Genomic DNA, 15,762 nt, shown 5'->3' with positions numbered 1-15,762 from the left:
CGGTGCACAGTTGTGGTAGCGATCGGCACTTGCTGTTCTTCAACCCTCAGCAACCCCACAACAGAAGGGTCCTCTGAGAGACCAGGCAAGGTAGACAACTGTTTAATGTCCTCTGTCTCCAAAGCAGCTATGCCAAAAGCCCAGCGGAACCCTTTTGGGTCCTTGAAATATCCTCTTCTAAGATAGTCTATGCCAAGGATGCACGGAGCATCTGGGCCAGTCACAATACGGTGCTTTTGCCACTCATTACCGGTTAGACTCACTTCAGCCTCCAATACAGTTAACTGCTGGGATCCCCCCGTCACACCATAAATACAGATGGGCTCTGGCCCTTTATAGCTTGATGGCATTAGAGTACATTGTGCACCGGTGTCTACCAAAGCCTTATACTTCTGTGCGTCTGACGTGCCAGGCCATCGAATCCACACAGTCCAATAAACTCGATTGTCCCTTTCCTCCCCCTGGCTGGAGGCAGGGCCCCTCTAGTCCTGGTCAGAATCTTCATTTCTGTGTTTAAAGGACTGCCTGCTGGAAGTTGGAGCAGCAAACCTTTCAGAGAACTCCTTTTTCCCAATTGTTTTCCTTTGCAATTCACGTACCCGTGCCTCTAGGGTCGCAGTAGATTTTCCATCCCATTTTCTCATGTCCTCTCCATGGTCACGTAGGTAAAACCACAGGGTGGCGCGGTGTGTGTGCCCACCATATTGTCTTCCTTGCATAGATGAACGTTTACCCCTAATAGCTGAGACACTGGTTTGTACAGGTGGGGAGGAAAATAAACTCTCTTTAAGTTGGTGGATCTCTTCAGAAAGTTTCTCCAAGGTATTCTCTTTTAGCTGGTGGACACTGGTTCGTTCAGGTGAAGGGGAAGATAATCTTTCTTCAAGTTGGTGGATCTTTTCAGAAAGTTTCTCTAAAGCATTCTCTTTTAGCTGGTGGACACTGGTTCGTTCAGGTGGAGGGGAAGATAAATTCTCTTTAAGTTGGTGGACCTCTTCAGAGAGTTTCTCCACAGCTGAGACACAGGCCTTTAGGGAAGAGGAGAGATTTCCTTCGTACTGCCGGAGTATTTTAGTCACTTCATTCACTGTGGGATTCTCCTCCGTTTTCCAGGCTAGCATTGCCAATGAGCTGGCATATGATGATGGGGCACTCTGTACAAACTTCCGCCACATGGGTAGTGTACACCGGACTGCATCTGGATCTGCGGATGTTTGTGCGTCGTCTAGGTCCTTATAAATTACTTCCCGTACGGCCAATTCCCTCAGGTACTGAATTCCCTTCTCCATGGTGGTCCATTTGCTTGGTAAACATACAAGTTCTTCCTTGAAGAGATACCTTTCCTTCACAGCTGACAGGAGACGCCTCCAGAGGCTGCGAGATTGTGCTCCATCTCCAATTGCTTTGTCAATGCATGCGTCCCTAGCAAGGGATCCCAGCCGCCTGGCTTCCTTGCCCTCCAATTCCACATAATTGGCTCCCGTGTCCCAGCACCGGAGCAGCCAGGTGACAAGCTGCTCGCCTATACAGCGACCAAAATCTTTTCGCACATCTCGTAGCTCACGCTGGTATAGAGTCCGGGTAATTATTGTTGATTTTTCGACATCCTCATCCTCATCTTCAGTCTTCTGCACCTTTGATGGCCGGTGTAGAGTCCGGGTAGTTACTGTTGATTTTCCGACATCCTCATCCTCATCTTCAGTCTCCTGCACCTTTGATGGCTGGTATGGAGTCCGGGTAGTTACTGTTGATTTTTCGCCATCCTCATCCTCATCTTCAGTCTCCTGCACCTTTGATGGCCCAGCCTCGTCTTCACTACGCCCAGACTTAGCAGAAGACTGTCTGCGTTTTAAACGACCTGAGCCTCTATACCATTTTTTCACCTTGTCTACAGGGGCAACTTGCACTGCTACAGCTCGTTTCTCTGACCCAGCCACAGGGTCTGCCACAGGGGTTGGAATACCCTCTGCGGGGTCAACTTGCACTGCTACAGCTCGTTTCTCTGACCCAGACACAGGAGTGGGAGCAGCTGCACGAGCTGGGGCAGCTGCAGGAGCTGGAGCGGCTGCAGGAGCTGGAGCTGGAGCGGCTGCAGGGGCTGGAGCTGGAGCGGCTGCGGGAGCTGGAGCTGGAGCGGCTGCGGGAGCTGGAGCGGCTGCAGGAGCTGGAGCGGCTGCAGGAGCTGGAGCTGGAGCGGCTGCAGGAGCTGGAGCGGCTGCAGGAGCTGGAGCGGCTGCAGGAGCTGGAGCTGGAGTAGCTGCAGGAGCTGGAACTGGAGCGGCTGCAGGAGCTGGAGCGGCTGCAGGAGCTGGAGCTGGAGTAGCTGCAGGAGCTGGAACTGGAGCGGCTGCAGGAGCTGGAGCGGCTGCAGGAGCTGGAACTGGAGTGGCTGCAGGGGCTGGAGCTGGAGCGGCTGCAGGAGCCGGAACGGCTGCAGGAGCTGGAGCGGCTGCAGGAGCTGGAGCTGGAGTAGCTGCAGGAGCTGGAACTGGAGCGGCTGCAGGAGCTGGAGCTGCTGCAGGAGCTGGAACTGGAACGGCTGCAGGAGCTGGAGCTGGAGTAGCTGCAGGAGCTGGAACTGGAGCGGCTGCAGGAGCTGGAGCTGGAGCGGCTGCAGGAGCTGGAGCGGCTGCAGGAGCTGGAGCTGGAGCTGGAGCGGCTGCAGGAGCTGGAGCTGGAGCGGCTGCAGGAGCTGGAGCGGCTGCAGGAGCTGGAGCTGGAGCTGGAGCGGCTGCAGGAGCTGGAGCTGGAGCGGCTGCAGGAGCGGGAGCTAGGTTGCTAGTAGCATCAATTGCAGCTCGATAGGCACAAGCCAGACCCCAGCACGCTACAGTGATTTGTGTCACTTTGGAACTGCCAGAGTCATGACACCTTTTTTTCAAGCATTCTGCCAGCTTTTTAGGATCTTGCAGTTGTTCAGGGGTGAATGTCCAAAACACTGGAGGTGACCACTGCTCTAGAAACCTGCCCATATCCTCCCACACTCCCTGCCACTCGCAACTATCCCGCCTCAAGACAGATCTCCGGATGAGATTCCTAAGTAGTTGTTTAACCCTCCACAAAATCTGAAGCGCATTCAGGAGACATAACAACAAGAGCAGGCTGGTCTGAGTATCCCAAGGATATTCAACATCTCGGAGAACCACCGTAACTAACTCGGGGGATAAGAGGGTGGTGGTGAAGGAGAAAGGGAGAGTGAACAGGTAGGGAAACATGTCTTCCCCTGTCCCCTTCACAGATTGGCTCCCTAACGAAAGCAGGCAATAGGTGTAATTGCTAATAGTTTCCGAGATATGGGTTCCAAAGTATAGAGTCGACGTCAGTGCTGAGTACAAATACCAGGTTAAAGTCGTGACCAGATATTTCATCATTTCATAAGCCATTGCTACACCGCACAGTACCATAACAATCTTAAACCAGGGCCCGGAAAGGATAAACAGTGCAACAGGGAGCACATACAGAAAGTAACGCACCATAAAACTCAATTTGGAATACAGGTACAGCAGACTGGAGATTAAGGCAATCAACATCGTGACTAGCAACTATTAAGCAGGTCCAATACTTATACCAATTTTAGTTTAACACACTCTGGTCAGATTTGTCGATATCTCAACCCTTCGGGCCCCACGTTGGGCGCCAAAAGGACTGTTGTGGTTTAACCCGGCTGGCAGCTAAACACCACACAGCCGTTCGCTCACCCTCCCCCCTCCCTCTCTGGGATGGGGGAGAGAAACGGGAAAGTGAAGCCTGTGAGTTGAGATAAAGACAGTTTATTAAGACAGGAAAATAATAATAACAATAATAATAATAATAGTGATAATGGTAATAGTATTAACAATAATAATGTGTACGAAACAAGTGATGCACAATGCAATTGCTCACCACCCGCTGACCGATGCCCAGCCTATTCCCGAGCAGCCCGGCCCCCCACCCCGGCCAGCCACCCCTATATATTGTTTAGCATGACGTCAGATGGTATGGAATACCCCTTTGGCCAGTTTGGGTCAGCTGTCCTGGGTCTGTCCCCTCCCAGCTCCTGCTGCACCCCCAGCCTGCTCGCTGGCAGGACAGAGCAAGAAGCCGAAAAGTCCTTGGCCTGGTGTAAGCACTGCTCTGCAACAATTAAAACATCAGCATGTTATCAGCGCTCTTCTCATCCTAATTCAAAACATAGCACCCTACCAGCTACTATGAGCTACTTAACTCTGTCCTGACTGGAACCAGGACACCTGGTTTCAGAAGGAGTGGGGAAGTAGGCAGGTTTTTACAGTGCAGTCTGCCCACAGTTAGGAAGAATGCTATGGGAATGAACAGATAGAGAAGAAGAAAACAGCAGTAACGGTAATTCCAAGCCATGTTTTCATTAAAAAAAATACTGAACACGTGATTTTTTTTCTGAATTTATGGCTATTTGTTCACACTTGTGTGAAATACTGACAATAGGGAAGTCTTTTCTGGGCAGATAATGTGCCTTGCTTGATTTCTTTGGAGTTCTGTTCTTTGATGTTTGTATAATTAAGGATCGGTCCATATATTTAAAGCCATATTTAGTCACTTAATAGGCTGCAATAATTATCTTTGGAGACCTAACTTTTTTAAGAATACTTAATTGTCAGCGTTTTGGAAATCAGATGGAATAAGGTGTTAAACAACAGCAACATGCTTTGTGAACATTAATGTCATTAGCGAACAGCAGGGGATAGCCAGCTACCTGTACGCATTTCAGTCTGCTGCTTGTGGGTAATTGAAATGACTTTTACTAGGGAAGAAAGGCACTAGTGGCGACGGGTAGGAAAATCATTTTTGATTCTCTGATTTAATTGAAATGGATATTCTGGAACAAAGTTTCCATTCATAAATACCTATTTTATTAAGAGAGAGTAGTCCAGGAAGCCTTCATTTTCAGCTTTTGTGTTATGTCAGATAAAGCAGTAGTTTGTGGAAGTATCTGGAATAAAACTCTATAAGCGATTTTTCATTCACAAAGGAAAACCCACCAGAGATGCCTATTTTCCATTGATTAAAAGAATAAATCAGAGATGGGGGACAAAGGTTAAATAAAAGAAACATAAAGCACTTAGGGATGGGTCTTGAGTGCATTCGTCCATCCGTAGGGGTGAAGTTTATATAACAAAGAACGTGCATTAATTAGGATATTTAATAACAGTATATTTTCCTCTTTTTTACCTACATGTCCTAAAAATAAGTACTTGATTTTTAATAATCTTGTACATGTAAGTTTACCTAGTAATAATGCAAATGTAGCACATTATGCTGCTTTAATCCTGTCATTAGGAAATGACAGGAGCCACTTGCAGGTTATGAATGTATGGTATACATAATCTATGTGTACTCTTTTAAAATAGCATCCGGTTTCACTGTTATCATTAAATTCCGCTGTGTGAGATTGCCATAGTTGTGTATGAATTGTGGGTTCCTGAGTGCTGTTTCTGTAACGCCTGGTTATGTTGTCACCATGCTTCAGGTACTTCAGAACATTGCAGAATGTGCAAAAACAATGTTCAATTCTTAAAACGGGGTATCAGGTAATTTTTGTATTTTACAGTAATCCTAATACATCAGTGCTTAACAGAAGTCCTTGCAGGAGCATTTGCTCTGTGAACTCTGAGAATTAAGTACATAGTGTGTGGCAGTATGCAACCGTCAATCAGCTATATAGGAAGTAACAATGAATATAAATACATACTTTAAAAGCATAAAAGGCATTAATCTCAAATACTTAGATTCTGAGAATGAAATAGCTCATGGGAAGCCTTCAGCTAATAAAGAGTATTTTTGAATACAGGGAGTATAAGAGACTTGTAGAAGAGTGGTTAATACTCTACTCCTCGGGCAGAGCATACAACAAGGGAAATTACTCCTGCATATTAGCCTTGACAGGCTGTGAATTTTAGAGCAGATAAGGAAATACTATAAACATTTCAGTGTTTATGATGTGGAGAGCAAAGATTTGTTTACTAAACAATGCAGCAGTGATTTAGGCAGGTGATGCTAGGTTTTTGCAAGAGATCAGAATTACAGTGGAATTGCACGAGCTTCAGATGTGAGGAATGATGGAAGATGTCTGCTAAATGTCATGTAAACAGTGTTTGCATTCCATCACTAGGACATTATTTCAGGTAATTGCAGAAGAATAAGTAATTAGAACAGAAAGCATGGTATTAGGTGGAAATTGTCTTTGGAGGGAAATCCTGGTCATCCAGAAATGAATGAAAATTTCCACTAGCGTTAATGAGATGAGATTTCACTTCAAAAAGTTACTTTTGTTTTCAATATCCCTTGACCTGATACAACCCTTTTACTAGATTTATTTTGAATATGCTAATTACAATTATACGCAGAATATTTTATATAACTACATAAACACACACGTGCATGATACATATGTATACACAGATGCATGCATATAATGAATCAGACACAGGTACCGTTCTGGAAGGAACATAAATTATGTGCCCCAATTAAACATCCTTGTAGTATACTCCCATATAAACCACATCCTTGATGCTAGGTATGGCCAGACATACCCGTACGTGGTACTCCTTTGTGGACAGAATCAATATGTGTAACCAATCTTATCCTCTTTAAAGTAAATCTAGATTTATAATAAGTGATTTTGCAACAGATAGATTTTACGAACTCCATTGGAATTCTGAGTGCCGTGCTTTTCTCTATATTTATTCAAGAATGTAGATACATTCACAAGAAAGGTCAAAAAAAGGTTTATTATGAAGCTGAATCTGTCACTACTTTTTTAGAAAATTTTATCAAAAAGTTATGCTCAGCAAAACTGTGCAGCTTGCCTTTTGATGTTTTGTCAGATGAAAAACTGTTGTGAACATATCTTGAAAGAGACCATAAACTAATGTCCTTACATTGGCCTTTTAATTAACTATTAACAATAAAACTCCACTATTTTTACAGTTCAATAATGTAGTTTTTCAGTGGATGCTGTACCGGGCTGGTTGCCAGCTGTATTCTAACAAGCATCCTCCACCCAAAAGATTGGTGAAGAGGGCAAGAGAAATCTTTCTAGTTTCCATTTAACGAATAGTATGTGCTCATCAGCCTGAGCTTTGTATGTAACTGCTGGTAGGATTAGCATTATTTAAAAGTTGCGACAAAGAGCTTCCTTTCAATTGAATGCCTGGTGACTGTTTAAATAGCAAGAAAAGTGCAGAAAAAATAGGCAGAGAAGGAAGACCTGTACATTTTAAGGCAGGCATTGCCATTTAGCACTATATATGTATCTCTATATATAGTGTGTGCATGCTCATTTCGTGACGCATCAGAGCCTGCTGAATGCAGGCCTTCTGTTATTTCCTTAATGCTACATCCCTGAATAAGACCCTGTGTTGCCTTAATTAGAATGCCTGAGGAAAGGCAACGTTTTTACTGGAGCTACTCTGTGGGCATCATACAGTGGGGTTAATTGAAGTTTTGTAACGTTAAAGGACTTAGGGTAACTGCAGAGAGGGGAAGGGAAGCTTCTCGCTTGTCCGTGTGTTCCAGTGGTTGTACAGCAGCCCTTCGCGTTCTGCTTTACAACGGCAAGCAAGCAAATAAGAATGCATTTCTTTTTTCCTCAGGAAAAAAGGAATTAAGTAATTTTCATATGTTTTAATAACTGGAAGACTCCAAAAAAGAGGGGTGACTTTCCTGTTCCAAGATGGGTTAAGTAATACATAACTTTGCAAGAAGTTCCATGTTAGAGCTCTGCGATGCAGCAGGTAGTATCAGATTAATTGCCAGTCAACCATTTGAAATATCTCATCTTTTCAAGAGTGTTTGGATGCTCCCAATAATGAGCTTTGGAAAGGTATTCATCTCCCCAGAAGAGACAAAAGTTTCTGTAAACTTGACTTTAATAAGTATTGCTGCAGGCAACGAAATCTATACAAGCAAACCAAGCCCAGGAGATAGGTTGCCTTCTGGCAGGCTATTAGAAAGCATTTTCTTACAAACTTGCAATTCAAAATAATAACTACTATTATTTTTATCTGGAGATATTTTCTGTTTGAACTAATATTTTTAAAAGCCTTGAGATCAGAGCACACCAGAATCACCCTTACCAGTAGTCCTGCTGAATGGGAATAGAGTAGGCTCACACCTACAATTTAACCAGCCACAGCTCGGTTCTCCTACCGTCTCAGCTTTGTGCCAGGTGGAGCTCTCAGCCTGGGCACAGTTCCCTGGCTCCTACAGGGGAACCCTAAAGCTGTAAGGAAAGAGCTTTACCTTACACTACTTCTATCAGATTCTTTAGGTTGCTGGGGGTGAGGGGGTGGAACTTCACCTGCTAACTCCCTTGCTGCATCAGATTCGCCTTCCGGATACTCTCAGAGCTTCCTTTCCTCCTGGAGCAAAGGTTTCCAGAACAGGCAGGAGCAGTGTGGGAGCAGAGGGACACATTTGAGCTGGCAAAGATCTGCACAGAAGGCATTCTTCAGTGATGGGTCAACTCTGTTCAGATCACTTTGGACCCTAAAGTTTCTTTAAGGGTGAAAAAATGTTACCCCAAAGAATAATTTTGAAAAATAATCTCCAGTTCTTTTGTTGTTGTTGTTTGGAGGCTGGGAGAACAGATCAGAAACTCTCAGCCAACGTTCAGTTCTCAAGGTTTTGGGAAAGCGCAGAGCTCTGCTGCAGGCCATTTCATGTGTTGGCACCGCAACGGGATAGCGAGGCGAGCCTCCAAACTCTGCGGAAGACAAATGATGCTTTATTGCAGCCTTTTTCTAAACGTTAACTCAAAAAGACAACTCAATGCAGCTTTTCTGTTAGGAGAATCCAGTAAGAATTGTACAGTGCCTACCTCCTCAAAAGAGGAGCTCCAAATATATTAGGCAAATGCTCCTGTTTTGTGAGTGGAGCTACTGACTTCCACTGTGCAGTTGAGAGAAAATCCAGGCATTAGAAAAGGGTGAGCTGTGGGGAAGCCAGAGGCGTTGCTCTACGCTTGCTGTCCTGCCAGCTAGCAGTCCGCTGTGAACTTGCAGTGCTCCATGCAAACTTGTCATTTTTAGATTATTGGAAGCAATTGTAGATCTATTTCCTTTTGTTAATTAAAACAAACAAACAAAAACAGAACAACAAAAAAAAATCCTGCTAAAATAACTTGGAATAGTAATTTGAAATGGTGTATTTTGAACATTGAGACTTGTAGATTTTAAAAAACTTATTATGCAAATAAATACGCTAAATTTGTGAACTGGACATGTGATCTATAAGAATATATTTTCCCTCACCCTCCAAAAAAAATGGTGTGCTTGCCACTAAACAGCAGCCTGCTTCCAATGTTCAAGAGAGTATGTAGGGAGGAATGGGCATCTGACACGTACAATAAGATCTACAGGCAAAATTAAGTTTTGCTTCTGTAAATTAAAAAATAGATCATGGTATGAAATAATATAGTACCTACTTACAATATCATTAAGAAATTACTTGGCAGACTTAACTTCGGCTATGAGTATAATTATTCAACGTGAGAGAAATGCGTAAAAAATATATTTAACATTGGTTTGCCAGGATTTTCTCATTTTGTTCATTTTAGTGAAAATTCCTGCAAGAATATTACAATAGAGGAGTATATTACCGTGAAATACAGCAAGTGACAACTTTACTTTTACCAGAGATTTGTTTTCTTTAGCTAAATTACTGCAAATATTTTGCTGTATCTGTTGTTAAGTACAGTAATTTTAGAAGTCTTACACTTTGATCCTGCACTCTTGGGACAGGAAATACAGTAACTGCAGCGCTGGATTCTAGACATCTCCTTCTCTAAATCTATTTCAAAACATAAATGTAAGTCCTGAAATCTTATTGTAGGGGGGGGCTCCCACTCTAGGGCTCAAACAGTGACAGTGCTCAGGTACAGGGGTTTAAGAACTGTCCCCCCCAGATTAGATATCCCTATAAAGATAGATATCCTATAAAGTAATAGCAAAACAATGTGCTGCATTTATAAATAACATCTCAAACGTGACACAAGCGCTACGTATTTATTTTAGACAGCAAAGAACACAAATGATTTTCTCCTGACAGTTGGTATTCTGAAGTATTAAGTTTTTTATTTAGATGAAGTTTTCCCATTATGTCTCATTATTTCAGTCAGCATTTATGCTTTTATGCCTTTTCCTTTTTTTTAGGACATATTCTAACAAAAATAAATAATTAAACCACAGATGAACTGTCAAAAGGGAACATTCATATTTTAACGCAACATTAACATTTTGGTAATTAACATGGCAGTTAATGCTTTTAGCAGATGTAACAACATTAGACTTGTAAATTTTAATTAAAGTTAATGGTTCACGATAGCTGTAGGGATCAGGCATCCTCTCTGGATACTGAAAACATGTCTAATGTGATTAGAAATACTAATTGAAGAAAAAAGGACTGCAGTAGTAATGACTGTACTTCTTTACCCTACTAAATTATTACAAACCTGCAGCAACTTTTAAAATATATTTGTAGGAGGGAGCTTGAAGAGTCAAATGCTCCCCTTGAAGAAATTAAATGGGGTCAAAAGAACATTGCAGATGTTTTCTCCGTGTTAGAAGAGGGAAAAATCATTAATTGAAAGTCACTTCTCCTTCCTTATCCTCCTGAGACCGTATTCCCAAGAAATGCTGTAAAGTTGGTTGGTTGCCTTTCACATCCCTTTTGGATTTAATTAGGAACTAACGTGTTAGCTTTAATTCCCTTAGAGGCTTTGAATTCCAATGGCAGGCACAGAAACAGGACTAGTACCGGGAACTGTGACTCTAGTGGACATTTCTCTGCTTCAGTGCAAGTTAAGAGATTGATAGTGAGTCCTTTCCACGGCCTGTTGATACATGAAACATTTTAATAAGCACAGGGAAAGGATTAGTTTTACTAAGGGTAATTACAAGCTGTTAGCCACCTATAAAATGCACTCACATTTTATTGTAAAATGCCAGCAATATTTATTTCACTTGTTCTGGGGACTTTTTTCTCTAAAGCTGTCTCAAAGGTCTGCTGAAGTTAGTAGAAAAATCTCTAGTTCTTATTCTAGCAAAATTGCCCCCTGAAAATCATGTTCTTTCTACTGAGAGTTCTGCCTAATAAAGATTAAACACTGGAACCTAAGTTTGCTTTTTTGACTGACAATAGTTATTTTTACTATAAATGCCATTATTCCCCACTAGTGCCTATAGCTCTTTTTCTGTCAACACCCTTCCAACATCATCATAAATTATTATTCATTTACTTTGCAGCGCAGGCATAGGCTCCATTCCACTAGGCAAAGTGCAAAGACATGGTGAGAGACAACTCCTGTTTGGAAGAGTTACACTCTAACTGGTTGTGACAAAGGGGAAGAGAAAAGATGCTAGGAGAACGAATGCTGTTCTCTCTCAGTTAATTTCTAGCTGAAAGTCTGAAACGAGTAGGAAATTTGGTTAAGCTTATATGGGAAGACTGAATAAAGCTATTTGAAGAAAGCTTAGCAAGGAACACTGCAATTCTGAACATTCGCAAAGATACATATTAGTCCCTGGGGAAGAGCCTCTGTCCAATGTGTAAACCTTTTTATTTTGCATTGGTACTGATTATAAACACTAAATTGTGTTTAATTACAGACCTTATGCTGCCTTTCTACAAAGGTGTAAATTTTGTTGAATTCCAATAAGAAAAAAGATCTTGAGTGTGCATTTTGAATAGCTGTCCAGTTTTGTCATTCGGTATGACACAGTGGATAACACAGCAAGTTTGAATATGCACCTTTATAACCCACCCTGTTATATATTTATTCATTATAAATAGCAGTTAGGGAGAGTTTCTGGTGCAAGACCCCAGTCTCATGCAGAGCATATCTGATGAAATTAAAAACCAACCAACCAACCATCAGTCAGATCGTACAAGCTTTGTGGATGGACACTTGAGATGACATTCTGGCTTCCCTGAGGGCAACAGCAAAACTTCCCTGAGGTCAGTGGCTTCCTGAAATACTTATGTGTTAAAAGGCCAGGAAATGCTTCTATTCTATCAGTCGTTTCCCACTGGAAAATCCCGTATGTTTTACAAACTTTGTTCTCAATTTTACCTGTGTTACTATGCAAGCATAATAAATTGCTTCCATTGATCCCTCAGGGCTTCAACGCTGCAGAGTACAACAGTGAGGATGTTGGATCTACCCAAGCATGCAGTCAGGTGGGAGGGGGAAATGAAAGTTAAGGTTGAGGTTTCAGTATATTTTCTAGGCACCAGGTCTTCATTTCCTAGGCACCAATGAAGCTAATGTGATTCTGCACATGGATCCATAAACACGGGCATTTATTTTGACTCAAAATGTAACAGATCTGGTTTGCTTTAATAATTTACTGCAGTTTTTTAATAACAACTCAAGGAGAACACTGTTTGTGGCAGCTATGACTTACTAAAGGAAAGGATAAATTTGACTGATTTTTTATTTTATTTATTTTTTTTAAAAGAAAATTCCAGATCCAACAGCCAAGTCCCAGGTCTTCAGCTGTGTAAATCAGTATGACTGCACTGAAGTCCCAGCAGCTATGCTGATGTACACTAGCTAAGGATCTGGACCTCAGTGACACCAAATATATAGTTTATAGTTTTTATTGGCAAGTACATGTTTATAGACTTTAAGGCAGTTTCTAAACCTGTGTTGTATCGTAAACACTACTGCCTTGGACAAACAGACATAACAATTATTTGAAAGTTGAAAGGCTTACCTATTTCTGTAAGACTTTCTTTAACGCGAGTTTGTGGTTTTCTGTGAAAGAACCTCATGCATGAAGGGTCAATTGCCAGACACCAGTGAGATAATCTCTGCTGTTGCAGAAAAGTAGTATTCGGGCTCTGGCATTTAGAGCAGGGTAGTCAATTAATTTACAAGGTGAAAGCTTAGAAATATATAAGGGGAATACTTCACAGTCACTGATTAGAGATTCATTGACACAGAATTCCTGTGGCCAATGAATTTGCGAGGTTTAGAACAGGCTGGACCTTCAGATAGACAGGGATCCTAGGAAAAAAAAAAGTCTAGAGAACAGTAGCTTGATGCACCAGGGTATATGATAAGTATTTGTTAACTAGGAACAGCTGAGGTGAGCAATACAGACACGTACATCGATTGCTAGGTTCTGGAACGGAGTCATTGCCAAAGTGCGCAACTCAAGCGTGGTACAAATAGCCCTACGAGGAATTTGAAATTTCTGGCTGAGCAGTCTATCATGGAAGTTTCTAACCTGAGGGGGAGTTGTGCTGCCCTCAAGGAACATGGGGAATGCTAAGATTGGAAAATGTGGTTGGAGTGGGAATGCAGGACGTGAACTTGAGGGAGAAAACATCTGGCAAGACATTGAAGACAAAAGAAACCAAAAGTGCCTATGGCTTCCAGAAACCTTAACGCTGCTTTTTGTTAAACACTTCTGTGATTTTCTCTCATATATGGAGGAATAAGAAACAGTGCATTGTAATGATAGCGTTTTGGGACCCTAAATAAAAGGAGGAAAATCTTTCAAATTACTGCATTCAGAATTTAGAACAAACACTATTCTGATTTCTCTTTTTGTGTAAAATAGACGCATTCTGTTATTGGTTTGCTGACAACATTGTACTGCCTGTTTCTTAGTGCAATCTTGTCATGGTTTTAGATTCCTTAAGCTCAGTGTTTCTCACACTTCTACATAGTCACAGCTTTCTGCACAGCAATATTGTAAAGTGTTCGGGGCTCTCTGATGTCCCTTAAAACTCTGTTATCAGTCTTCTGGTTTTAGATGTATAATTGCAAATTCAACCGCCCTAATCTTTAAAAATTGTAATATGTATATGAAAAAGAATATCTCCATTTTCATTAGAACACAGTTCATTGCCACAAAATGGCGAGCAAAATCACCTTTGGAAAGAAAGTATAAAGCAGTTCCATTCCTCAGTGTTTGCTGTCTAAGCTCTAACAAGATCTGAAGCAAACAGTAGTGAGTGATTGTGTCCGAACTCCTCTCAAATACCTGCATTTACCTGCATTTCTAGCCCCTTCCTGCTTCCCATCAGGCAGGTGAATAATCAGAGACACTTTGTCATCCCGTGGAAGATGAGGCAGACAAAGCACCTTCATATCCAGTCTCCATCTTTCCTAAAAAGCCTGCCAGGCTGCACAGCTCTGCCAGGCAGTAAAGGGGCAGGACTGGTTGTAGTGGTCCCTGCTGCTGCTCTCTGGCAGCGGGCAGTAGCAGATGTCTGGCAAACGCATGTAAGAAGAGAATGGATAGGGTGAAGGCTGTCTCTGAGGATATCCTCACAGCTTCTGGCAGTCTGTAGCATAAGGATGTCCTGAGCTGGCAGTCATTTTTTCATGTATGGTTTAAATGATTACTTATGTTCTTTCTCTGAAATTGTTTTTTAAGCCACTCCTATGTTTGACCTGCACAATATGTCACCATACAGACAAGTGCTTTCATGCGTTTAATTTGTAACTTCTGTCTGCTATCTTTATTTTATGCTTTTACTCTGAATTATTCTTTTATCAATATTAATCAATAAAACGATAGAATTACCTTTTCTATGACTTTCATAAGTTGATGTATCTACTTTCTCCCTTCAGTCATCTCATTTACTCATCTTACATTTAAGCTGAAGCTTTCCAAGCATTTTTCCTCCCATACAAATTTTTGCTTAGCATGAATTTTCCTTTTCATTCCTCCTTGACATTTTCTAACTCTAGTTTTTTTTTTGTTTGTTTTTAATTATCCTGGATAATTTGGTATTACTGACAAACTTGGTCATCTTGTTATCTGTTTTCTCTAGTTTTTATAAAGAGCAATGGACACAGCACTGATCGCTGTGAGATTCTGGTAGAAATCTTCCTCCGTTGTGGATATGGATTATTTATTTTTAGCCTTTGTCCTACCCAAAATCAGTTATTAGCTAAGTATAGGGCCTTTTGTCTTACTGCACGACAACTTACTTTCTTTAAGAATCTTTAGTGAAGATTTTATAAAAAAGACTTTCTAAAATACAGGATCTTATATCATCCAAGCTCACCCTTTCCACATAACTTTCCAAAAACTCTGGTAGGTTTGTGTAGGAATGCCCTGTAGGAATATCTACCTAAGCAATCAAATAGTTTTTCTAGCTTTATCTTTGCTAAATCCTTCTTTCTTTAAATCACAATCATTGTTTGGCCCTGCAAAGCTACAAGGGCAGGCTTCCTGCTTCTGATGTTTTTGGAAGAAGTTTTACAATAACGTTTTATACCATTACCAACATTTTCCTTAAGTTGCTTTTGGCCTGCCTTTTACAGTTTTACATTTAGCTTGCCAGAGGTTTTGCTATTTTCTGTTTTCTTCATCTGAACACAATATTTTTAAGAGTGCCTTTTTGCTTTTAATACTATGCTTTACTCTCATGTAGAGCTCTGCTAGTCTTCAGGAGTTCCTCCTTTGATAGATGATGTATACTTGCTCAGAGATCCTAATGCAGGTCATTTTCCCCTTGGACTCTTCATTTTAATATGCTTTCAACAAACTTCCTTGATGTCGTGTAGTCCTCTTTTCAAAGTTCACTGTTGCTATGTTAGATTTATTTGTCCTGTTCACTTCTACAAGGGTGTTGAATTTGAATAGATTGTGATCAAAATTCTAAAATGCTTCTTTGATACAGAAGTTCTGAAGAAGGTCTGGTGCTCTGCTTGGTCCAAAGCAGTTCTCCGAGCACTTCTGATGAATTGCTCCATTTCGTGATTTATGTTGTCTTGAAGTT

Source organism: Anser anser (genome assembly GCF_964211835.1).
Source record: "Anser anser genome assembly, chromosome: 8".
In the NCBI taxonomy this organism is placed as follows: Eukaryota; Metazoa; Chordata; class Aves; order Anseriformes; family Anatidae; genus Anser; species Anser anser.
Note: the sequence above shows the minus strand (reverse complement) of the source record.